The following is a 26604-nucleotide window of genomic DNA, read 5'->3' on the forward strand; positions in this document are numbered from 1 at the left end:
ACACTCTGAGGGATAAGGCGATGTTCAGTCAGATGGTGTGGCATTTCTACCTCTGGCGCAGCTCTCTCTGCACCGTCACGCCTACAAAGATGTTTCATCGGAGAACATCTTCAGGGAATGGCTTTCAGCCATCGCTTGGAATCGTTACCCAAAGAACCCCATCAATAGTACACGGGGGGTTCCCTATTTCTACACTGACTGCTGCTTCCAATAGACCTCCTTCCTATTTTCTTCTGTTTTCTCTCCAGATAAATCTCTATTCAAAATTATCCAAGGGAAGGGTGCTAAGCCAATTAAAGACAGAGAATTAAGTGTCACATTCTTTAATATGATCAACAGCCTTCTACCCTAATATCTGTGATATAATTCTGGTATAGTCTCCTGTGAAGTTTATCAATAACACTATCTCAGTGGTTTGTCTGCAATCATCCTAGAAACATTTGAGTCACATAATCATAGTGTATAACAACCACTTAGAAGAGTGCGGCCTTCATGAAGAGGGGCGGATGCCATCGACACATTTACTTTGGGTTGAGGGAACACTTGTAAATAACATCCAGTTTGCTTCGTTGAGACCAAGGAAAATCAATTTTTATGCTTCAATGATATTTTTATTCAATTTTCTAACATAATTTAGAGGTGTTTTCTCAAGGGCTTAGAAAATTTACTACTTTTAAAACAGTAAAATATATTATACCCAGTGCCTACTTCTACATTTGCAAGGAGTTGACATCATTCAGATAAATTAAGACGGTGGCAATAAATTTCTAGTGCCGTCAGGAAAATTCAACAGTCCCAATAAATTCCGCCTCCAAGGAGGAATCTGGGACATGTACTTTGCAAGGTACGCATTGGCGCAGACTCTAGACTTCTATGGAAAATCTGTGGCGTCTTCTCCCCTGGCTCGATATCCCCAGACCCCCTTATGCTTGATGCTCAAGAGTAAGTAAGAACCTTGGTCCTGTTTTAAGAACCACCTGGAAACAAGGGTCCAGTCTTGGCTACAAATATGGGGTCCCCATTTGCTAAAATATTTTTCCTCCATACACGTCTGGTGATAATGCTGTGTGATCACAACAATCCCACTAGCATTGCGGTGTGAGAAATGAAACATGAGAACTTCCACTTCATGTCCAGGCAGTGACTTAGCTGAATTAAAAGTACATAACCATCTCAATCTTAGTATTTCCTTTGGCAGGCACAGCTTTGAATTCAAAGCTGATAAGAAAACAGATTACAGGTAAGTCTGTTTCTCAAAATGTGTCTAAATAGGTTTGGCTGATATATTTTAAAATTTGATGAAATTGATCAAACTCGATGTGCCATAGACAGTTATTAACATTTTAAAGCATGTTTATGTGATAATTCAATTTCTTAAATTTTCACTTTTCTTTGCCTTCCTTTCAGAATACTTGCTGATACATGGTACAGTTTGCAAGACTTTTGTCCTCACAATTTTTTATTATAGTAGGAGAAAGATATGCACAGAAATATCTATATTTTAAGGCATAATCTAGTAAACGTCTTATAAGTGTTAGTAAAGTAAAATAGAGAAGGAGGAAAAGTCATTTCTAGATGAATTAGAGGATTTTCATGCAGATGCTGCTCGACTGGCTTTAAAAGATGAATGGAATTTGGATTGACAGATAAGTGTACAAAAACTTTTCAGACAGAAGGAACACCTTAACTACAACTGACTGAGCACAGAATGTGCCCCTCAAATTCAAGGGGAAATGAATTCTGTTACTAGAGGAAAGCGCTGTTCTTTTTGAGAAGTACTGATAGTTAAGGCCAGGAAGGTACTTGGGGGTCAGGCCTAGCGGTTGCAATGTCACAGTGTGTAGGGTGAACTTCATACAGTCACTGGAGGTATCTGTGATACCCTGAGGATGTGCACAGAGGTGGCGTGCAGAATTTACTGTGCTGCGAATTATCACACAATCTGACTTTACTATTCTAGACACAGGACAAAAGTGGCCTCTTTCTGGGAATGATAAGGAGGGAGGCAAAGGCTATGTTAATTAATGCTTACGCATTGGCTAATGTTTTACTATGCCTTACATGATTGGAGAGAGTATTATTGTTACTTCGGTTATAAAATCTTACTTCCCTTAACCATTTTTATTGATTGACTAGAGGCCCGATGCATGAAGATTCGTGCAAGAATAGGCCTTCCTTCCCCTGGCTGCCAGCACCCGCTTCCCTCCTGCACTGGGGACCTGGGCCTTCACTCTGGCCGCTGCCTCACACCTTCGCTACGGGCCAGAGTCGCCTCCCACCTGCTCCAGCTGGCTCCATGGCCGCTGTCCAGAGGCCGGCCCTCCGTGGCTGGCCAGGGCTTGTGGGAGGCTTGGCTTCCTTCGTCACTGGGGCGACAAAGGAAGCCAAGCGTCCCGCCTGCTCCGGCCGAATCCGTGGCTCCAGCTGGTGCCACCATCTTTGTGGCTATGGGTGCCACCATCTTTGTTGTGGAGTGACAGTTAATTTGCATATTACCCCTTTATTAGTATAGATTGATTTTTGAAAGAGAGAGAGGAATGAAGAGAGAGAGAGAGAGAAAGAAAAGGATAGAGAGAAAAAGAGAGAGAGAGTAGAAACACTGATTTGTTGTTCCACTTATTCATGCATTCATTGTTTGATTCTTGTTTGTGCCCTGACTGGGGATGGAACCCCCAACCTTGGCATATCAGGACGATGTTCTAAGCAACTGAGCTATCTGGCCAGGGCCTCCCTTCACCATTTTTTAACAAATAAATCCAAATTGTAAAAAAAATCATCTTTAAACTCATTTGTTCCTTCAAATTATATACTGTATATATTTACCATTTTCATCAAACACTTTTTTATATATTCTGATGGATCAGAAAACTGTGCAGTAGGTTTGAATACCTTAGTATACTTAATGGCACCATATGTTAAGTCACATGAATCACTTTCTCGCATAATAAAAACCTGTATAATTATAGTATCCTGTTATATGGCAGATCTGTGAAATAGTCTTTATGTAATGGTAACACCTTACTCATGACAAAAAAAATGTTGCAGTATAATTCTATATAATTTCTTCAAGATCAAATGGGCTGAGAGATAATTATTTGCTCTTAAGAGAATGGCCAATAGGGTATTGAATGTATCAGAAGGATCTTAAAGACACAAATTATTTTTTTAATCCTTACCCAAGCACATATTTCCATTGATTTTAATTTGAGAGAGGAGAGAGAGGGAGAAAGGGAGAGAGAGAGAGAGAGAGAGAGAAACATCTATGGGTTGTTGCCTGCCATTCACCCCCCTGACTGGGTATCTAAGCCGCAACCTAGACTGAAAATGAAACCTGCAATCTTTTGGTGCACTAGATGATGCTCCAATCAACTGAGCCACCAGGCTAGGGCAAGTGACGGATTCTTAGTGTAAAGGAACAGAAGACTGAAATAAAAATTCAGCTATCTCACCTTTTGACTTAGAATCATCTCTGCTTACAACAATAAAATCAAAAAAAGTGATGAATTTCATAATGCACAATATATTAAAGAAAAATGCTACAGGAAATATAAAATAGTGGCCATTATTTTGTTAAAAATAAATAATTGTATATATTATTAATACACAAAACTTTAAATTAATTTTATAACTTTGCATTTGTAAAAGAAAATTAAGGTCCACGACACAAGGCTATAATAAATTAATAAAGCATATGAGTTGAATGGAGATGGACAGATATTCATACAAAACTTTTCAGACAGAAGGAGCACCTTCAGTACAGTCCACTGAGCACAGAACGTGCCCTGCAAATACAAGGACACGTGACTATCCTGTGACAGAGGAAAGTGCTATCCCCTTTGAGAAATGCTGAGAGTTAAGATGAAGAAGATACTTTGGGGTCAGGGCTTCCCAATGTTTCTGAAAATAAGCAAGATGAAAATTACATATTTTCCTTTATACACTGAATCTATTCTATAGGAAAGTTAGGTCAAACTAATGATTATTCATACAATAGTTAAGTTAAACGTGAAAGGCACTGAAAAGCAAGAACAATCCAAATGTTTTTCTGCTGTTTTGCATCCCTGTTGGTCTTGTACACAACAGCCTGTTGGCAATTTCGGACTTATCTACAGTGAAGCTTTCAAGAGAGAGTGCTGCGTGCCACCACAATGATGATTTTGTGCGGGAGTACTATTCCCATACTGCAGAATGCATACGGGACAGAAACATTTTGGTCTTTCCCTTAAATTTTACGGTAATTTTTCTTAATATTGCATTGTGTTCAAACCGATTCTTTGTTCAGGAATTGTGAGCGGCGTTATTGACCACATATATTTGTGCTCACAACACATTTTTAAAATGATTTCAGAGAGGGAAGAAGAGAGAGAGAGAAACATCGATGATGAGAGAGAATCATTGATCGGCTGCCTCCTGCATGCTTCACACTAGGGATCAAGCCAGCAACCCAGGCATGTGCCCTGACTGGGAATTTAACCCTGACCTTCTGGTTCATAGGTTGACACTCAACAACTGAGCCACACTGGCCAGGCAACAACCCATTTTTTGTTTGTTTGTTTGTTTGTTTTGTCTCTCTAAATAACTTTAATCCTTGTATAAGTTTTGGGCACACAGAACATGTTCATTTTGTCTCTCTAAATAACTTTAACCCTTGTATAAGTTTTGGGCACACAGAACATGTTCATTTGGGACCTGGTTTCCAGACTTTCTAGAAGTGATCCTTCCTCTAAAGCAGTGGTTCTCAACCTGTGGGTCGCGACGCCATTGGGGGTCGAACGACCCTTTCTTTCACAGGGGTCGCCTAAGACCATGGGAAAACACATATATAATTACATATTGTTTTTGTGATTAATCTCTATGCTTTAATTATGTTCAATTTGTAACAATGAAAATACATCCTGCATATCAGATATTTACATTACGATTCATAACAGTAGCAACATTACAGTTATGAAGTAGCAACATTGGGGGCCGAACGACCTTTTCTTTCACAGGGGTCGCCTAAGACCATGGGAAAACACATATATAATTACATATTGTTTTTGTGATTAATCTCTATGCTTTAATTATGTTCAATTTGTAACAATGAAAATACATCCTGCATATCAGATATTTACATTACGATTCATAACAGTAGCAACATTACAGTTATGAAGTAGCAACGAAAATAATTTTATGGTTGGGGGTCACCACAACATGAGGAGCTGTATTAAAGGGTCGCGGCATGAGGAAGGTTGAGAACCACAGGGCTAAAGTAAAGCTCTGATCGTGGCTTCCAAAAGGTCAGTCATATTGAAGATGAAGTGATAATCCACAGCGCCGAGTAACACTGGGCCCTTCACCTTCCTGGCCCAATAGACTGATGGGGTCAAAGCATCTATGACAGCCACACGGAGTTTGCTTTTACCATCAGTTTGTTCTACATAAGATCAGCCTTTTCTTTGAAAATGTGCACACCTTCCATGGATGGTTTGATTGCATTTTACCTTATTCCAGACGACTTCAATATGTTTATCTTTTTGGCAAAGAATAGAAAGTCCCACAGGATCCCTTGCTAAAACATGGAAAGTTGCCAGAATGTTTTAGAAACAAAGTAACGAAAAAAGAGGGCATTATCATTCTCACAGTGTAGCTTTCAGAGCACCAGTTTCATACATTACACAGATTTGACATCTAAGTTTTGAAATGTAACGTATATATTTTGGCTTCCATTTTTAGGGTTATTAACTTCATATCTATTCTCTCAATAATGATATTTATTTTAAAATCTATTTTAATTGATATCAGAGAGGAAGGGAGAGGGAGAAAGAGATAGAAACATCAATGATGAGAGAGAATCATTGACTGGCTGCCTCCTGCACGCCCCACACTAGGGATCGAGTCCACAACCCGGGCATGGGGCTTTGACTGGAATCAACCTGGGACCCTTCAGTCCGCAGGTCGAAGCTCTATCCACTGAGCCAAACCAGCTAGGACTCAATAATTACATTTACATATTACTTTATATGATCTTGAAATGCTTATGTTATAAATTCTAGGACTATATAGATTTTGTTTGTAGGCACTTTACCAGGTGAATAAATGAACATATATTGAACCAGTAACACCATACTTGAACTAGTAATACTAAATCAGTTCACTAAATTAGGATAAATGAAGTTATACTGGTTTAGGTATGTTTAACTTAGAAATTTGAAGCAAAAATATTTTAGGTTTCAAATGTCCTAATGTCTATTTACCACTCACTATTTGACCCCATATTATGGTTTCTATTAATAGGAACATATATTTCTATATATTTGAATTATAGTCCTTTATTTCATCTGTAAGCCAGTTAAAATGGTTTGAATTAAAAATTAAATACTTAACCATTTCTGAAACTAACAGAAATAATATAGACATGTGCTTCAACCACTGATAAAATTATGGGTGACTAAGAAGGCAAATAGAACCATGTATATAGTATATGAAAATTATAATAGTATTTATTGGGTAGTTTAATGATTGGTGTAAGTCCTTATTAATTGTGTTGGAAACCTCTTATGAGTTCTTTGTGGTACTGGAATCCCAGCACTAAATAGAATAGCCTATGAGTCTTTGACCTATTTTTCTGCCTTTTTTTATCCTTTATTTTTCAAGGGATGGCTTTAAAATGCTCCAGAGAAATAGATTTAACAAAGGCATAATGTTTTTTTTTTGTGATCAAGGGTATGGAAACTGTAAAATTTATAACAGGACAGATTCTAATTGAATTGAGCTGGGATTCTTACAAAAGTAGACACATTAGATTGTCTAGTCAACTGTGTACCAAGTTGATGCAAGCAATGTTTATCTACCTTTTACTCCAATGACCAAAAGGTTATTACATGTTCATTTGTTGAAATTTGAAATTTTTTGAAAATTATTTCACACCAACTAATAGCCTGGAATGAAGTATTGTTAACAAATCCACTTAATTTATTCTTTTGTTTTTGATAAATTTTTGTAAAAATTATTCTTATTTTTAAAGACTCATTTTGGTTAACTGATCCTCTCTATTAGTTCTTTGTTTTACAGGTATAAATACTGGTTTTGTAATTATAATTTCTGTAGTTTTAATTTCTTTAGGTATATTTTGATATACTCTGGTTTCTTAAATATTCACATGATTCTTATCAATTTTTTTGTTTTTAATTAATGCATTTATTGCTCTTACTTTTACTTTAACAAGGTTCAAATACTACAAGGTTTGATATTTCATGGTTTTTGTGTTTGTGACTTCCCTTTGAATACTTGTTTAAGCATCAGTGTTCGTTAGGGTCCCAGATGTAAGAACAGATATTCAGAGAACAGGTTATCAATGAACTATTTAAAGCGGTAGAAGAAAACCACACGGACAGTGCACTCTGACATGGCTAATCACAGGAGTGCCAAGGAGGCACGGAGGTAGGGTTGTTTCATGAGCTTGTGATACAAATAGATGAAACCCTTGCAGCTCCGAGTAGGATAGAAAGGAACAAAGAGGTGGATGGTCGATGTGGAGGAGCCAATGGAAGCTAAATGGCATAGATACTCATGGCATGGTCTTTAATTTGGTATTTGATGGCTTAAAGATCAGAGTATAGAATTTGGTTCAGCTATACAGAGTTTGCTTTAACCATCATTTTGTTTTTTGTTTTCATCATCAGTGATCTCTACTGATGGTAGAGATCAGTATGGTATCAGATGGTATCGGTTGTTTGAAATTTGATGAAACTCCCTGTGTGGCCTAGTAATGTGCTTAATATTTTTTTGAAACCCCCTCTATGTACTTGAAATTGAAGTATTCTGTATTCATTGGATAAAGAACTTTCTATCCATATCTCTTAGATCATGCTTGTGAAATTTGATTTTCAAAAACATCAACAATATTTTTTCTATTTAATAATCTCTAGCAAAATGTAATTTTCTCCAACTATGAATTTCATTTTTATAATTTTTCTTGTTAAACTCTTGAATGTTATTTTAGTAGAATAGCTATGTTATGTGGGTAGTTATTTCCTAAAGCCCTTTTAATTTATTATATTCTATATTCTGTCAACTATCTTATTACTGAGAAATCTGATTCAATCTCATTTTCATTTGATTATATGTAATCTTTCTTTTCTCAGCACCTACCTTAAAAACGTCTTAATATTTGTAAAAATCTCTGCATTTCACAACAGTGTGCCTAAGCGGATACTGAATTTTATTTGCCTGGTTTAGTACTTTCATTGTGAGGATTTATAGTATATGTTCAAATCTAAAAAAACAAAACAAAACAAAAAGCAACTACAAAACAACCCTACGTTTGTATTCCTTTAAATACCATTCCTCCTGTATTTGTTTTGTTTTATTCAAAAAATCTATTACTTAACTTAAGATTGAATATCACAACATATGCTTTTTCTAATTGGTTATTTTCTTCTATCAACCTATTCATGTTTTATATCATTTGCTTATGTTCCACAAATGTCTTACATTATAGTTGTTCATCCATTTATCACTTTGGAACCATAAACACATGTTAAAATCTTTTTCCAGGCTGTCAAATTATTTTGATTTAATGTTCTGATTATTAATGTACTTGGTTTGCAGAGTAGTAACTGCCTTCATGTTTTGATATTGTAATTTACAGGAAAATTTTAAGTAGTTTCCCCCCTCACTCACTTTTTCTCTTTGTATTACTGCCCTGGCCCCTTGAAAGGTGGCTATAAAATGAACTCCTCTGGCCGCTCAAGTTTCACAATGCAAACCCAGGTCCCATATTAGCAGTTTGGTGTCCCTTATACTATGGCAATCGGGGAAAATTGATGATCCAAACACCCATTCAATGATTTGGCTTGACATCTAATTGCAAGCTTGGGCCTTTATCTTCCCACCTCTACCAAGAGGCAGCCTCAGTTAACAGCTTTGTCATGCTTCTGTCACATGTGGGAAACCATTGCACCAAACCCTGGGTTTGAACCTTACTTCAGTCCTACACCTTAGAAAGAGCAATTTTGAACATTGTCTGAGCTAAACTCCCAGTCATATAATTTTGAGGACTTCAGGACCTAGACACGGTAGGCTGAGGGCTTCAGCCAGGCTCATCTCATTCTCTCTGGTTTAGTTTCTGTACATACTCTGCCTATTACATTTTATCATTTATCTATCATTGCCATGGGTTTGAAATTTGGGTACAGGAACTGGTCAAAGTTTTACCAAAGGAGCACAATCTTTAAATACAGACCTAAAACTGGCTCCTTTTTATATTTAGGAAATGTTAATTCACACAGCATATGTGACCCTTCCATTTGATATTATATAGTGTCAGCACTCACCACTTAGTGGTACATTGTTGAATTTTATGTTTCATTATGCCACAGCGAATGTTTCTTCTTATTACACTTTTATGCATATTTTTCCGTATTGGTCACACATGTTTATCCTTGTAATTGTTTGTGGCAAGATTACTTCCTGCAGTTTAACAAATAATTATTTTTAAATGATTATTTATTTACACCCTTTTTCTCTCTCCCTTTTTAGAATAATAGACATCTTTTAAAAATATCTATTTTCCTATCCAAAATTTTGACATCCTTTCAGTTGGTTCAAGTTATCATCACTTTTTTTTTTACATACAGAACCTTATACACATTCAGAAGTGATAGATATGTGTATAAATATAGATATAAAATTGTACATAAAAGTATATTTTCAAGTATTTTATGTTTGATTTGTATTGTTAATAATCTATATTTATGTTTTCTAAATATTTTTGTCATTTAAGAGAAGTATAAATGGTTTGTTTACTTGGTATTAGAACTAATAATACCTGCTGTTAAATGGCTTAATAAATGTTGCTTTATTTTATTGAGTTATTAAGTATATAATAATATTATCTGCCAAAATAATGTTCTAATCTATCTTTCTACCTGCTTCACCTCTTAATAAAATTACCCTGCCTTATTTCATCTGCTATTTTCAGAAAGAAAGAAAATGAAAGCTGTGATAGCAGGCATCTTTCCCCTTTGCCTTGCTTTCAAAGGACTATTTTATTCTTAATTTACTGTGAAATATGACAAAGTGTATTTCTGATTGAGTTAGTAGCCCCCCTAGTTAGTTATATTCCTTTTCAATATTTATTTTGAGTAATAGAAATGGATGACAAAAGAGGCAAAAGGATAAGTACCTGGGGCCATAATTATTAGTTATCAAATTCACCTATTGATAACAATCACCATGTGTAATATCATAACTGAAAACTTTTTAACTTTATCATCAGCCAGGTACTTTTCTAAATTACTGAAATGTATTAACTCATTAAATCCTCATAAAATTTCATGAAGTGGGTACAATTATTATCTTTGTGTAAGACAAGGGGGCTGAGGCACAGAGGGATGAGTCGCTTTCCTATGGCGATAGAGCTGCTGAGCATTCTCCTGGAACATGCCCTTGTGATTAATCCAGACATCCTGCCTTTCAAACACTGTCATACAGACATGACATTCTGTGAATAACAAGATGAGTTGAGTATAAATAGCATATTCCAATGTTTACTAATTTTAATTACTTTAATTTTTCATAACGTTATGATTTGGAAAATTAGGTTCTTTGTTTTTGATGATAGAAGTACTATATCTAAGTCCAAATACTGAACATGTTACATTTCATCAAGTTATGTTCTTTTAAGAAGCAAAACATGAAGTGATGCTGATTTCATCTCTCTTTAAAGTAAAATCTGTTGAAATTGCTAAGGGGCTCACGAGGCAGATCTGCCCTTGGATTTTCAGTTATATGAGTTTCTGGGCAATTTCACCATGATCTAGCCCATTGTAGAATCATAATAAGTGTTTTTGGGCTCTGGACAAGTACATTCCTTCAGGGAAATAAGAAAGCAAATGTTAGGAATTAAGTAAACAGTCTGACTGTTCTCAAAATATGCCAAGTAATTCATGTCCCAACTGCCTTACCAGCATACTTGTCTCTCAAACCGTATGAAGCCATCCCCGTCAGCTTGCTGACACTCCAATCCTGTAATTGGGACGCCAACCCCTTATTATATGTTGCCTCAGGGATCCAATGGTACCTATGGAACATTTTAAATGGAATAGCCCTCAGGCCAGTTTCTCCACTGTGCCCAAATGCTAATTGATGAATATGCTTGTCTTAATTCTTTATTTTAAATTCGTCCTTTTCTCTTTGCTTCTCATTTTAAATTTTCAATTATTTCCTGCAACATTCCCTTAGTCACTATTACATTATTAGATTTTAGGTATTATGAAATTTAACTTTAGTTACGTGCTATGTTGTAAAAAAAAAGTGCTTATTTCAGGAAAGATTTAAAGAGGAATTTCTTTTAGATGTAAATATCTTATACTCATAAATGAATTTTGTTAATTTAAATTAGATGGCATAACCTGATTGTCTAATGAGTCATGAAAGAACAATGATAACTTGGTAAATATTCTGGAAATATCTCAAAGTGATTATAGTACAATGAACTTACTAGGATTTCCTAGTGCAAAGATCTTGTTTAAACATTAATAAAGCAAGAAAAAACAGAAGCTAAGTGACAAAAACTCAAGGGAGACATCTTCATAATGCTAAAAAATGTAAAATAACCAGCAAGTAAAACTAATTTAGAAAAAATATATATTTCTGACTATTTTCATTCAGCTGTCACTATTTCTTTTTCTAAGAAATTTGTTGCTCTAAGCAAAGCCAAAATAAAGTTTATGTATGGGGAAAAATGGGCAGATTAAGAAAAAAGTATAATATTTTCAAAGATTAAGATAAAAAATGTTCAAATTAGTATTGTTCACAACATCAAAATCAAATTCTATGCCATCAACAAGAGAATGAAAAGACTATTCTATACATTGCCACAGTGAAGTATTAAACAATAATAAAAATGAATTATAGCTATAAATAAAACATAAATAGCCCAGCCAGTATGGCTCAGCAGTTGAGTGTCAACCCATGAACATACCCAGTTGCCGGCTCAATCCTGAGGTATGCAGGAGGCAGCTGATTAATGATGTTTCTATCTCATCAATGTTTCTATCTCTCTACTCCACTCCCTTCTTCTCTCTCTAAAATCAATCAAAACATATTTTAAAAAATAATGTAGCATGAATAAATCTGAATAACATAATGAGTGAAAAAAAGTAAATCCCTGGAGATTAAGTGCAGATTAATACTTTTAATAAATTTTAAAAACAAGCAAACTTAAACAATATATTTTAGAGGTGAACTTATATATACCCAAGACAATTATTTAAAAAGTAACACATTTATAAACAAAAATATTTAGGATGGTGTCTGTGGGGGTGTGTCCCACAGGAAGATAGACTGGGGAAGAGCATAGAAGGTGGTAGATGTAAGTTATCAGTCAGGTTCTAATTAAATTAAATTATAAGATGTCAGGTATTGTCCAATGATAGTAACATGAAAAGAACCATGAGTTGGAATTAAATAAATGTTATTCACTTAAAATTAAAAATGGAAAAATGTTATTGAGAAATCTGGAGAGAAAAATTGCAAACCAAACTCTTCAAACTGGAGGTCAAATGCAAACAAAAAGAAAAATACTGAGTTTCTGTAGATGAGAACCTGTATATGGATCTGAAATGAACTGGGTGGAAAACAAAATCAAAATATTAAGATTTCAGAGAAGACAGGTGCCTAAAAATCATTAATCCCAATGTCTTTGTTTTCAAGATAGGAAAATAAAGTTGGAGGCTTGAAGGTAATATGTCATGTTTCTCAAGTTCATGAAATATAATATTTGATGGCATAGGAAGTTATGTAGGACTTGTGTTGATAATATTGTGACTTCCATGCATCATCAGTTGAAAATTATCTAAGAATGCTCTCTAATAATGCTTGTCCTGCTACAAACCTGAGTTTATAAAGAAAGGTCTTCTTCTTCCCCTTAAAAAAATAGGATAAAAGAAGAAATAAATTTAACTAAAGAAATCTGGGTAATATGTAATTAATGACAACATTTCACTGAAGATTATTAGCCATCAAAGGGAGTAACTGAAGAGGTCCGAGGATATACTAGTAACATGGCATTCATGCACTATTTGTTCTCAGTTTGATTTGCAAATGGAGGAGGCAGACTGAAGTGCTTAAGAACCTGTCCCTTGTTCCTAGCTTTCCCAGCAAAGAGAAATCAAGACACAGTTTGAAAACTCCTGAACCAAGAGAAAGACTCTAAATGTGTCCTTTGATAAATGCACACTTAGATACAAGCGTGTCTGCAAGTCCCTCATTTAGATGATGTGTAAAACAGAATAATGACTGAGACACAAATTCCACATCAGCAAGTAGCTATCAACTCCGTTACAATTAAGGAAAACAAACATTCGTGTGTGTGTGTGTGTGTGTGTGTGTGTGTGTGTGTGTAAAGATATATAGAGAAAAGGTCTAAAAGGGAAGCACAGAAAAAGACCAGTTGTGTTGAGAACAGAGAAAGATTCGGATGAGTTTTGATAGGCAACATGGAGAAAGTATGCGTGCTCAGTCTTGAAAGAGAGACATCGGTGACTACCTGTCATGACTCAGTGACAGTGCGCTGGGGGAAAGGGACTTGTGCAGCTGGAAGAGGCAGATGGACGGAAAACAGGACCATGGATATCACCAAGAAAAACAGAGTTTGTTGCAAGACTAAGCAGGAAACTTATGCCCTGAATGATATTTTAACTTGAACTTCTGGGCGTTAGATAATAATGTGGTTTTAGAGGAAGCAAGTGACATCAACAGGATGTAAACATTAAGAATTAACCTCTATGAATTGGAGAAGATTGACATCCCATGATAAAACCAGACCCAAACAAAAAAAGCTTAAACGACTCAGTAAATTTCTGACAGAAATCTCAAATTAGAATATATTCTCATTTATCCGAGATGAAGAAAAATCTGACCTAATGACTCTGTGATTCTAACTGAGTCCATCCCACAAGGAGGTCGGCACAATCTCTATTCATTCAGTATCAATAACAACTAACTAGTCATAAAACATAAGCTCCCGGGAATAAGTATCAAACGGCAAACCTTTAAAATGTGTTGAATTTTTGTGTATAAAATAAATATCATATTTTCAAAAATTGTGATTTAAATTTTAACTCAAATTCATGTTACTACCATGGATTCTTTAGAAATTGTCCTTAAAATCTCATAATTTTGAACATGTTATCCTCAATAAATGGGAATTATTTTAGGAATATAATGTCAATTTTTAAAATATGCACCAAAATATTTAACATTTCAAAGTCCATTTGCTCTTGGTGTTCTTTCTTGTGTTTTTTGTTTGTTTGTGTGTTTCAATACCTTTATAATAAGGACAAAAACATATTCATATATGACATTTGTTGAATGGACCAAATAATATTTCAGTGAATAAGTTTATTAATAGATAAATTCTTATTTCCACATTCAACCCTAATTTCACATATCTCTGGACAAAGTACTAATATTTCACTTCTATTCCCTCAATTTTAATTGTCTCCTCTATCTTATCTCCTCCAGGTTAAAACGCCTTCCTCCTTTAAAGACCAGATCAAAGAAATATAACATTTTCTAATTTTATTTGGAATTAATAATTTTTGCATTAAATGCGAACTTTATTCATACTATTGCCTTGACCTTTGGTTAGTCATGCATATGTTTTTTTATACTTTAAACTATTTAAGCACAATAAAATATCATACTCACATTTTTTATCTATCAGCTACCATAGCAAAACTTTTCAGTGATTGAATATGTTTATATGTATATCTATATACATATATGTATACATATGTGAATACATGCATATATATGTGAATATATACATATATACATACATGCAAGCTGCACTCCTATTCACATAGATATATATTTTTTGAGTTAGGTATTATGTTAAGATTGGAATGAATGAATCTTTGGTCCCTTTCAGCTATAATGTTTTATAATTATGAAGATAACTACATTCATCAATAATTTTTAATATGAACTGGTCATTACAATCACTAATCAAATACGTTCATAAGAGGGATTTCATAGATCCCTCTTATGAAAACAATGAGGTAGGAAGTCTAGCGTAGTGCTCAGGATTTCAGTTTAGGAAACTTAAAGTCTATTTCAAATAGAGCCAGGATTCATACCCATGGTCACATACGTACGATAGACACAGCTATGTCTGGGACACTTTGTCAGCTTCTCATAATCCTATATTTAATATTCTATAGTTCTTGTACATTCTAAAGATAAATACTGTTATTTTCGCTTAATTTTTTATTTATGAGATGCTTACAGCTGGGTAGCTTAAATGGCATAAAATGCTTTCAGGTGAAAGAGAAAGGAAGTGCACTCAATTATGGTTTACACTTCTTCAGTAGCTCCATCAAAATGTCAGAGCTTAAGTACCTTGGTCTGATCAGAGTCTGGTCAGAAGAAATTCTGTGCATAATTTCCTCCAATACATTATTTTTTTTTTACCTAGACATCTCTTCAGAGCAGGATGGGAATAACAGGAGTATAAATACGTATACAATTATTATAAATCCATGCATTCATGTATACTTATATCGTTTTGAGGAATACTTGGTTTTTATTACAAATACATACTATTAGTTGCATAATGACATTACAATCTTTAGGAGTACACCTTCAAATTATTAGCATGGTTTATCTTGAATATTCTTGTCAAGTATCTCAAAATATGACATGTTTGAGATATCTGCTGTGTCCCCTTAAATCAAGATCATTTCCTTCTTAACAAGGAAATGATGCCACTGATATGCATGGGTCGTTATGGATGATCTTTTACCAAGTTCACACACCCTGCTAGTAAACAGCACTGTTTTCCATCCTGCAGTTCCCCAGATGGCGGCTCCCTGTCAGCTTCACTAAGCCAGGGAGTTAAACACACCCACTCCGGCACAGCAGTCCCAAGCGAGTCTCTTTTTTAATCTCCTCATTTTCTAATTCTGAGCCCTTTCAGGTAGAAATCACTTTGGTAAAAAAAAGATAATTGGTTGTGCTTTTCAGTCCTGAAGTGTTTGCCTCAGGTTAAGAATGTCTCTTAAATTAAGACAGACAAAAACAATATCCTAACTTTTCTTCTCTATCTCCCTGTTTATACATGTTTTCATGAGATTTCTTATTAGCTTTTTCAATAAAACCCAAAGTTTCTTTCCCTGCATATCATTTGTATTTAATGTTTTTCTTTTACTCTCCTCCTCCCCTCACTCACCTCCCATTGCATTGGAAAGGAATGCTCTGTAGCCTAGTGCATAAAACTCAGAATCACAGCTAAGAATCTCTTAAAGGGCAGGAAAACAACATAAGAAAACAAAACTCTGCACCACAAAGTCCTCGTCTGTAAGGGTGCCTGGATAAGGATCAAAGGCCGCTCTCTAAGTCTGCTTCAGAATGACTAATTTATGAGAATGTTTAATTTCTATCATTTGTGTAATGTAAAAATTCATCTCCATAAATGTATATATTTCATCATATCTTCCATTAGGAGTTTCTTTCCATTTATTTTTACCTTTTTTGTGTTGTTTTGGTTTTGCTCTTTATAGCCCTATATTATATTCTGGTGTCTGGATTCTAGGGGCTGCAACCCATAAAATGTTTGTTGAGCCTGACCAGCATGGCTCAGGGGTTGAGCATCAACCTATGAACCAGGAGGTCATGGTTGCATTCCTGGTCAGGGCATATGCCTGGGTTGTGGGCTCGATCCCCAGTGTGGGGCGTGCAGGAGGTAGCCAATAAATTGTTCTCTCATCATTGATGTTTCTTTCTTTTCTTTTTTTCCCTTTATTGATTAAGGTATTACAAATGTGTCCTTATCCCCCCCATGCATCATTGATGTTTCTATCTCTTCTCTCCCTTCTTCTCTGAAATCAATAAATAATATATTTTTATTAAAAATAAATAAATAAAATGTCTGTTGAATGGGCTGCAGAACCTCTGCAGAATAGGATGTGTATTCCTCACTATGCTTTGCCCACCGTGCAGTGTAGAGGAGAGTGTTATTGATTGATATAATGAGAAAAGGAGGAAAAATAATTGAGAAGAGATGTTTGATTTTGGAGATCAAGACTTTGCAATCGCAGATCTATGTAGAGTTTTTTAGAAGCCAATCAGAAGTGGTAGCAATAGATGTGTTCTTCAAAAAGCAGGAGCCTCAGAGGGAAGTAGGGGAGGGTGGAGGTAACGGGGAGAGATCAACCAAAGGACTTGTATGCTTGCTTATCACAGACACCAGGGGGGTGAGGGTATGAGTGGGGGGGTGGACAATAAGGTGATAAGGACACATATGTAATACCTTAATCAATAAAGAAAAAAAATAAAGTAAAAAATTAAAAAAGCAGGATCCTCTTTTTTTCATTCCTCAGAATGCAATGCCGATTACTATCAAAATTCACCCACAACTAAGGCCAAATAGAGAGATTCCAGATTGAGAACATCAAACATGGAACATCAAATAGGTAAGGATACATTTCATAAAATAATTGATTGCCACCCAAGAGACAGAGTTTTTGTAATAAAATGAGGGTCAAGTTTTGTACATCAGAACATACAGCTGATGAAGAATGGTGAGCTTAAGAAATATAAAATGTGAGGATTATTGTTTGACCACAAGCAGACATAAAAGCCAACATTAAGATCTTTGTTCAACAAGTATGATTCTTCCAATCATTATGGAAAGTCTATCAGTTCCCAGATCCTTTGGGGAAAATCAAGCAAGCTGCACATTTTTAAAAATAAAAATATTTACTTAAGTCAAAGAATTTACTAAAACTATTTGAATTAATAGCATCTGGTTCTGAGTACAAATAAAATATATGTTATCGAAAACTTCTAAAAATATGGTACACTATAGATTTATTAATTCCTTAATGGACCATTTTTAAAGTCATTATATAGAGCAATATACATTGGAATTATTCCACTATTGTAAAATTAATTGTGTATCTTGCTGATGACTCTGATCCATTAATTCATAATTTTTAACCTTTAAAGGGTCTTATAGTTACAAATAAAGTAATGATAACTATTCTGGAAATAAAGTGGCCAAAACATGATACTATATGTGATAGTTTAATGGATTTCATTTACAATTAAAATAAAAATAGTTCTAATATATGAGTATGTTGAGTTCAAAACTTTAGTTTAAAAATGATGTGTAATCTAACCCATTTTCTCATAAAATTCTTTTCATTGTGGTCATGCAATCAATACTACTTAAAGTATTCATTATTGAACAAACATTTATAAAATACTCACTACATATGCCAGGTGTTGTGTTAGCGTGGAAGATGCAACCACATGCAGGATAGACATGGTTCCTTATATATTCCATATATTAAGATAGTATTGGTATGTTAATAGAATACTACACAGGTAATTTTAGTATATACTCATAGATTAAATGCCTCCCTAATAAAATATGCTCAGAGTTACATTTTGTAATACAATTTACTCCAGATAAAAAATCTGACAGAGGTTTGGATGCCTGGTGATAATTCCAACACAACTCAGGAATAGGAATTACGACCTTCGTGGTTTCATAGAATTCTAGCCCTTTCAAAATTAATACCAGGGATGAAAAATAGCTTTTGATATTCTAGTGAAAAATGAGGCTATAGTCCCTTTTTAATTTTATTTTTTTTCTATCTGCCTAATTCAGTCACTATCATCATATGAAAAATGAACTTGCCACTTATTTGGGTGGCCCGTGGCCCCCATGACCCAATGTTATATAGTTTTGCCATAATTGATTTGATGAGAGATGAAAGGGTGAATTAACTTAAATTCTAACTTACTCTGCACTATGGACAGTCAGGCAGTTTGTCAGAGAAGCAGATGTCTTTATGACTTTGATCAACAATTGTGTAATTCTGGATTCATCAGATTCTCACTTCATCTCCAAAACTTTTCAGCCTTAGCCACATATCCATGGCCTAGATAAATGATAACGTGGTCTCTGTCCCTGGAAAAAGTTTTCATTACATTTTCCCCAAATATTTCATCTTTGTCGGAGATTCCATATTTAGCTTGATCTCGTGCCATAATGGCAACCCCGTTCTCAGGGGCTCTGGTATCAGTTCGTGGAGCAGAATAAACACTTTGAACTGATCCAGTTTATTACAACACTGTTTGTAAAAGTTGAATTTTTAAATTAGAACTTGTACCTGTACTGTTTTGAGAGTTTCCTTGGCTTTTTCAATTTTTAAGTAATGAAATATTTCCTCTATGGATTCTCCATTGAAAATGCAGTCTTGAGCACGGAGATGATGACTTCAAAAATCATAGTCGTGCCCTAACTGGTTTGGCTCAGTGGATAGAGCACTGGCCTGCGGACTGAAGGGTCCCAGGTTCGATTCCGGTCAAGGGCATGTCCCTTGGTTGCGGGTACATCCCCAGTTATGGGTGTGCAGGAGGCAGCTGATCGATGTTTCTAACTATCCCTCTCCCTTCCTCTCTGTAAAAAATCAATAAAATATATTTTTAAAAAATCATAGTCATTTCCACAATTTCCCTCTTAATTAGAGTAGCTGTCCCAGGACCCATTATAGCTTGTTCTGGAAGCGCTCTGCTCCCTTTCCTGACAACCGTTCCAAAGTGCTCACTGTACAAGTGTACTCAGGATCCTTTCTATGTAGCAAGTTACTCTACATCATATGTTCAGTCTCTAAATCAACCCGGAAACCCTGATGTGCTACCAAAGTACAAGGGAAGCATTTTTTGGCCTCAATCAGCACGTTGTCCAGTCAATAGGGGTGTCTTTGCTCCAAACAAATAAAACAGCAAAGTACAATTAAATGGTTTTTCTTAGTTTTTAGAGATGCCAAGGAAAGATTCCATTTCATGGCACATGGCGAAATGTCCTTAAAATCATTTACACTATTTGGTTTCCCCGTAGTCCTCACAGTAACTGGCAGAAATCATGTTCCTCTCTTGCCCATTCTCCTTTCCTGTCAATGTGAGTGCATACTTTTCCTTTCAAACTTTGTTCTCATTCCATGACTTCAGTCTCCTTTCTAGCTCTCCGTATACCCATCAGAGCTGTTGTTACCATTCCTCATTTATTTCAGGTAAAGTTCTCTCTACTTTATCTGTGAACACTTCTATTCCCTTTGTTGGTCTTCCTTTAGCATTCTTTCATATTGATCACCTTTTCTCCTGATGCATGAATTGTGAGATTTCTTTGCTTAACCTTCTCTTGACCTGTCATTAGGTCAAGATTTCACTTTTGTTAATTTTTTTCTTGGGCTCTGGCTAGTCTTCTGGTTAACTTGGGCAGGTTTACTTAGACTTTTTTTTTATAGATGAGAGAGAGAGAGAGAGAAACATCGATTTGTTGTTCCACTTATTCATGCATTCATTGGTTGATTCTTATATGTGCTCTTATCGGGGATCAAGCATGCAATCTTTGCTCATTGGGATGATGAGCTATCTGGCCAGGGCTTACTTAGACTTTCTATTGCTATGATAGAGCATGCCTTGGTCATTACTGTCACCTCTCCTTGAGATTGCCTTCACCAGAGTTTCTGTTTCCGGATGGATAGAGCTCCAGCTACGCCTCCTGGCTCTGCTCTGGCTGCTGCTCTCTGTCTTGACTGGGAAGCACAACATTTAGCCATTGCCTTCCTCTCCCTGCCTGGTTCTGAAGAGGGCAAGTTAGCTTTTTCCATGGGCAAGTCTGTGTGTGGAAAATGTAGGGACTGGGATTCCTCAGGTTCTCTTTGAAATGACTGCAGATTGCCTACTCAATCCTTCATTCCCTTTTCTCTGAACTGGAGTGTGTCACTGTGCTTCTGAGAATTGTGAGAACTCGCAATCTTTCCTCAGAACTACCACAGAAGGTGGGACATAACTATTACGTTCTAATATTCATCCTAAGCTCTTTCAACCTGTGTTATTCAGTTGATATGACTCATAGGAAGCAACAAATGATGCTTGAAAGCCTTGTTAAGCAACAGTTATTGTAACCTTTATCACATGTTCGATTATGTCAATTTGATTAACTAATATTGTGATATGATGCAATTTAATTTCACTTAAATGAAAGTGGGAGTTAACGGTAATGACAATAATGACAATCACATGTAACTGACTATACAAAAATAACTGCCTAGGTTGAAATAGAGTGTACTGTTGCTCATAAATATCTTGAAGTTAAGTCATTGAAAATATAGTTATGTGATATTAAGTGTCTGAACTGGGAATAAGAATAATGCTCTTCTGCCTAATAATAAACCTTGTAAAAGTCACTCAGAGTCTTTGTATCACTCAATTTTCTTACCTGTGACATACAAAACATACTGCATGACCGGGATCAGGATTGTTTGTGTTAAAATTATTCCAATCAGCAAAATAATTGATCAGAAATTAATTTTCAGAATGGAAAAGACAGTCTAGAACAGGGGTGGGCAAACTTTTTGACTCAAGGGCCACAATGGGTTCTTAAACTGGACCGGAGGGCCGGAACAAAAGCATGGATGGAGTGTTTGCGTGAACTAATATAAATTCAAAGTAAACATCATTACATAAAAGGGTACGGTCTTTTTTTTTTTTTAGTTTCATTCATTTCAAACGGGCCGGATCCGGCCCGAGGGCCGTAGTTTGCCCACGGCTGGTCTAGAATGATGTGTTGATCTTATAAATCTCCAGTTATAACTAATAATTCTGTTACCATTTTTTTTCCTAATGGTCAAATGACATTTACAGGAAGGTGACTCTTACCACACATATGAAGTGACCAACCTGCATAACCATTGGAGAGCTAAAGATGGATAGCTAAAGATGAAGCAAGAGATACAGTAGGTATTCAATGGACACTTCTTTCAATGTCTTTTCTATGTATTTCAAAATTGACAAAACTCACCCATGGTCTGTCAGCACTGTCTTCCAGGGGGAAGTGCAGTTCTCTGATCTAGCATTGTCCACATGCTTCTATTGACATGCTTGGACTCATTTATCTTGCCTTTTCTAGATTCCCATTCTAGAGGAGAGCCTGTCTCTGCTGTCCATGTCCCATCTATTTCTGCCCATCTCGTAGGAAGTGTTTGCAGGGCTTTTCTCATTCTTCTTTCTTTGTGGCTCCTCTCCAACCTCAAAAGTAACACCTGCTAAAAATGCACCTGGAAATTTCGTTAGAACACTTTCCACACTAATTTGTTTGATATGTCCAATGAAGTGGTTGCTTGTCCTTTAAACCTTTTTAAGAAATAGCTACTTTTTTTGTAATTATAGGTGTTCTTGTCATCTCAGTTCTAGAGTCAAATTATCATTCCTCAGATGTTATACATTTTTCCATTTTCAAATCCAGTGTCTAATCTTTGGCCTCAGACAGCTCCCAATATGATAGCAGAGGGTCTGAACAACATGCATTTCCTGATTTTGCTTTTTTGTTTGCTTCTTTTCTTTCTAAACTGTCTTTCCTGTATAGTTAGAATTGTATCTGCCCCACTATTCTTATTTTTGTTTTCTCATCCAGTCCTTTCTCTAGTGACCCTTCTCTTTTCCTGTATAATACACCTTTCCCCAGGGCATGAAAAACAACAAACATCATCATCAACAGAAAGAGATACACCTTTCCTTTAACGGAGTGCCCTTTCATCAACTGTTTACCTTTTATTTCTTTGAAAGCACCGCTGAATAATTGAACACAATGCCTACATTCACACTGTGTATTTCCCTTGCAGATACTTGATTCAGCTGCTAAAGATAATATTCCAAATCAACCCGAAGTACTCTCAGGTCACATTGAAATTCATCTGTCCTGCAATCATTTATTATCAATCTTTAGTCCACATAATGTCTGCAATCCTGGCAATTTTTCATTTATAATGATGCCTGATTGTAAATCTAGTCTATCATAGTGCTCTCAAATAATCCCTTTGAAAATATTCTAACAATCTTTTTAAAAGTTTTGCTGTGATTAAATGGGGAAATGGAGGTATTTTCAGTTGGCTTGTTAGTCTACTAAAAACAATTAAAATATGGACATTAACTAGGAAAATACTATTTTTTTGGAAAAATAATATTTGATCATACTGAAAAAAATATTTAAGAAATAAGGTAATTAATAGTATCACAAAGTTAATCATTACCATCAGAAAAAATACGGTGTTTCTCATAACTAAATTTGATTTTTCCAGCACGCGCAAGTTGTTGCCTCGGCATTTGGTATGAGGTTTTGATTTTGTAAAGGTACGACAAATAATTCCCAAATTTCATTTACATCTTTTTGGTTAGAAAGCAGCCAAAAAACAGTGCTTTCAGTTTTTTTCTATGAAACCTTAGAATTGGAACAAAGTAGAACATTGAAATAATAGTAGTTCCTATGTAGTGATTCAGTTGAGGACACAAGGAACAACGTTCTGATGTCACCGTGTTTAATAAACATAGGCCTGCCTATGGCAGTGACGAAGGGGCACCCAGACCCAGCCATTCCAGGCAAATGGATCTTCTTCGTAGCAAACGCGCTTTACTCTAGCGACCAAGGAAACGGCCACAGACACAGCTCAGAAAGTCGTTCCATTACCTTTCAAAAGTCACCCTACATTGAATAGTATTTTATTTAAAACAGAAAATGGAACTGCTTACTTTTCTTTGTCTCAATGTCGCCTTTTTCTCTAGACAGGAAGAAATTTTCCATTCAAAAGAGCTCATAAAACGTCTTGTCTTGCAATCAAGTTAAGACCAGAGGAAATGACTTGCCTCCATCAGCAGGGCCCCGTCTTATTAAATTCAATCCAATGTTCTATTTACACACTTCAATCCTCAATAAAATCCAATTTTATTATTTGAAACCTATAATCTTCAGTGAAATTGAATAAGTGTATTTCACCAAAGCTGAAGTGCTCTGTTATATTAATCAGCTAGACACGAGCTTATAGGAAGGGAGGGAGGGACAGAATAAACACAGCCTTGCCCATAGTCTGGACTCTGGCAAAATGCTTGTGTCCTCCATTTGAAGTTCATCAATTTTTAGATGTAAGGTCATTTTTTTACTAGATAAACATTACACACTAAAATGAAAACGTTTGCATTTTAATCGAGTTTTTATGTGGCATGTGAAGAATTTTTCCTTGAGCACAGTTAGAGAATCCTAATGTTTTAGTATCTATTATTTACATAAATCCATTGATTTAGCTTATAGAAGAATGGGTATCATCTGCTCAGGAATTCTAAGAAAAGACAAAGCATAAAAAGCGGTAAATAGTATAATTAATAAAGAAAGGCACGCAGTGACAGTGCTTCTGAATAACCTACGTACAGGACGCCTTGCCATCAGCGAGTCAGTCTCAGGAAGGACATCTGGTCGGAGTGGCCACCACACCGAGTGGCCGCACTTCAAGCTGTCGATTAGTCTCTGGAATGTCTCCAGGATTTACTGTGCGTGAGCCCGCTAGGTATGCTTCCACTTTATCACCGCAGCAGAGCCAATAGCACTGGGTTAGGAGCCGGATGCCCGCATACGGCCATGGATTCAGAGTTAACCATCTGTGCAGCTTTAGGGATGTGATTTCAACTCTCTGAGCCTCAGCAAGCAGGCGCCAGTCTCCATTCCTCAGCTGAGGTAGATGAGGCCAATTGATTAGGGCATGTTTCATATGGCCCTGTACTCGCCCAGGGGTCCAGAAAGCGAGTTCCAATCACTCGGAGGCATCATTGGATTTTTAAACTATTGCCATCCTAAGACTGGATCATTTCTAAGCTAATCACCATTTCTAGTACTCTGGAACTCTAAATGCCCCAAAGCAATGTATTGATTTCTAGTATTAATACCCATAGTGGCTCCAAGGACCCCAGGTTTCTAGATAATTCTAGTGTTATGTACAAATGTTGTCTGGTGGTTACTAACTCAGTGGCCCTTAGTCTGACTGAGATGGCTAAATTATGATTAGTAAAATTGAAGTTTATTAAAATGTATATAAATAGATACACACACTTCTCATATAACATATATATATGTTTGTGTCTGTCTACATATATACATACATACACACAGTTTGAAAAAAAGATGAAGATTTATCTTGTCAGAAATTCTTAAGTCATTTATTTCAATTGGCAGGAAATGATAGCTTGGCAATGTTTACAAATGATGCATAATTAAAGGAAGAAAAATTATGCTATAAGATAGGATGTCTTTGGCTTTGAGAAATGTTTTTTGGAACCATTAGTCTACTCAGTGGAATGATGGAAATGTTACTCTGAACTTAATCAGCCCCTTTGAACATTCATCTATCTCTAAACTACCTTTAAAACAGAAAGTGAGTAAATGTGATATAAGTGACAAAACATCCAATCAAACACGACTAGTTTCATAGACTCTAATTTAGGCTTGGCAATGTACACTAACAATTGCAAGTGTGTGTTTTGTTGGATTTAAATCAAGAAATTCAACAAGAAGTATTATGATAGGGAAGAAAGAGCAATGAACTTGGAATTAAATGACAAGGATTTAAATCATTGATCAAATGAGCATTGGATTTCAAGTGATTTTTTACATATAAAAATTGTATATATGGCCAAACCGGTTTGGCTCAGTGGAAAGAGCGTCGGCCTGCGGACTGAAAGGTCCCAGGTTCGATTCCGGTCAAGGGCATGTACCTTGGTTGCGGGCACATCCCCAGTAGGAGGTGTGCAGGAGGCAGCTGGTTGATGTTTCTCTCTCATCGATGTTTCTAACTCTCTATCCCTCTCCTTTCCTCTGTAAAAAATCAATAAAATATATTTAAAAAAATTGTATATATGTTTGTTGTTATTAGAAAAATGCATAGATTTAATTAGAATAATGAGTGAGAAGTGATATTAGGAAGCACAAAATTATGTCATATATAAAAATATATATAACTTTATATTTATATATAACATATTAGATATTATTACATATTACATATTACAACATATATTATACATGTAATACTGATGAGTTTCTCTGTTTATCATTTTTACTTTAGATGTTAAAAGATAACTATATATAAATAAAATGTAATGTAAGTAGATTTCATTTCCCACTTGTGAGTTTAAAATTAAATTTTTATGGTTATTCTCTCCAAACCTTTGACAGAAAATTAAATTGCTTCTTTCTTCCCTTTAAGACAAATTAGACAGTCAATTATAAAATATAACGTCATAAAAATATACTTACTTAGTAATGGAGAAAAGTGAATCATATTTTAAAGTTGATTCACATGGAATAGATGCTCTCAGGTTGTGTGTGTGTGTGTGTGTGTGTGTGTGTGTGTGTGTGTGTGTGTGGTTGTGTATGGATTAAGTAGAAGGATTACAACATAAATCATCAGGATCTTTCTTTTGGTGAGAAAACTTGCAAAATATATGGGAGGTGATAAATGTGCAAAGGAGTAATAAAATACTATGGCATGTTTTATTAAATATATTTTAATTTCAGCCCTAACCGGTTTGGCTCAGTGGATAGAGCGTCAGACTGCAGACTGAAAGGTCCCAGGGTCGATTCCAGTCAAGGGCATGTACCTTGGCTGCGGGCACATCCCCAGTGGGAGGTGTGCAGGAGGCAGCTGATCGATATTTCCCTCTCATCGATGTTTCTAGCTCTCTATCCCTCTCCCTTCCTCTCTGTAAAAAATTAATAAA

This window comes from Myotis brandtii, unplaced genomic scaffold, assembly GCF_000412655.1.
Source record: "Myotis brandtii unplaced genomic scaffold, ASM41265v1 scaffold802, whole genome shotgun sequence".
NCBI lineage: Eukaryota > Metazoa > Chordata > Mammalia > Chiroptera > Vespertilionidae > Myotis > Myotis brandtii.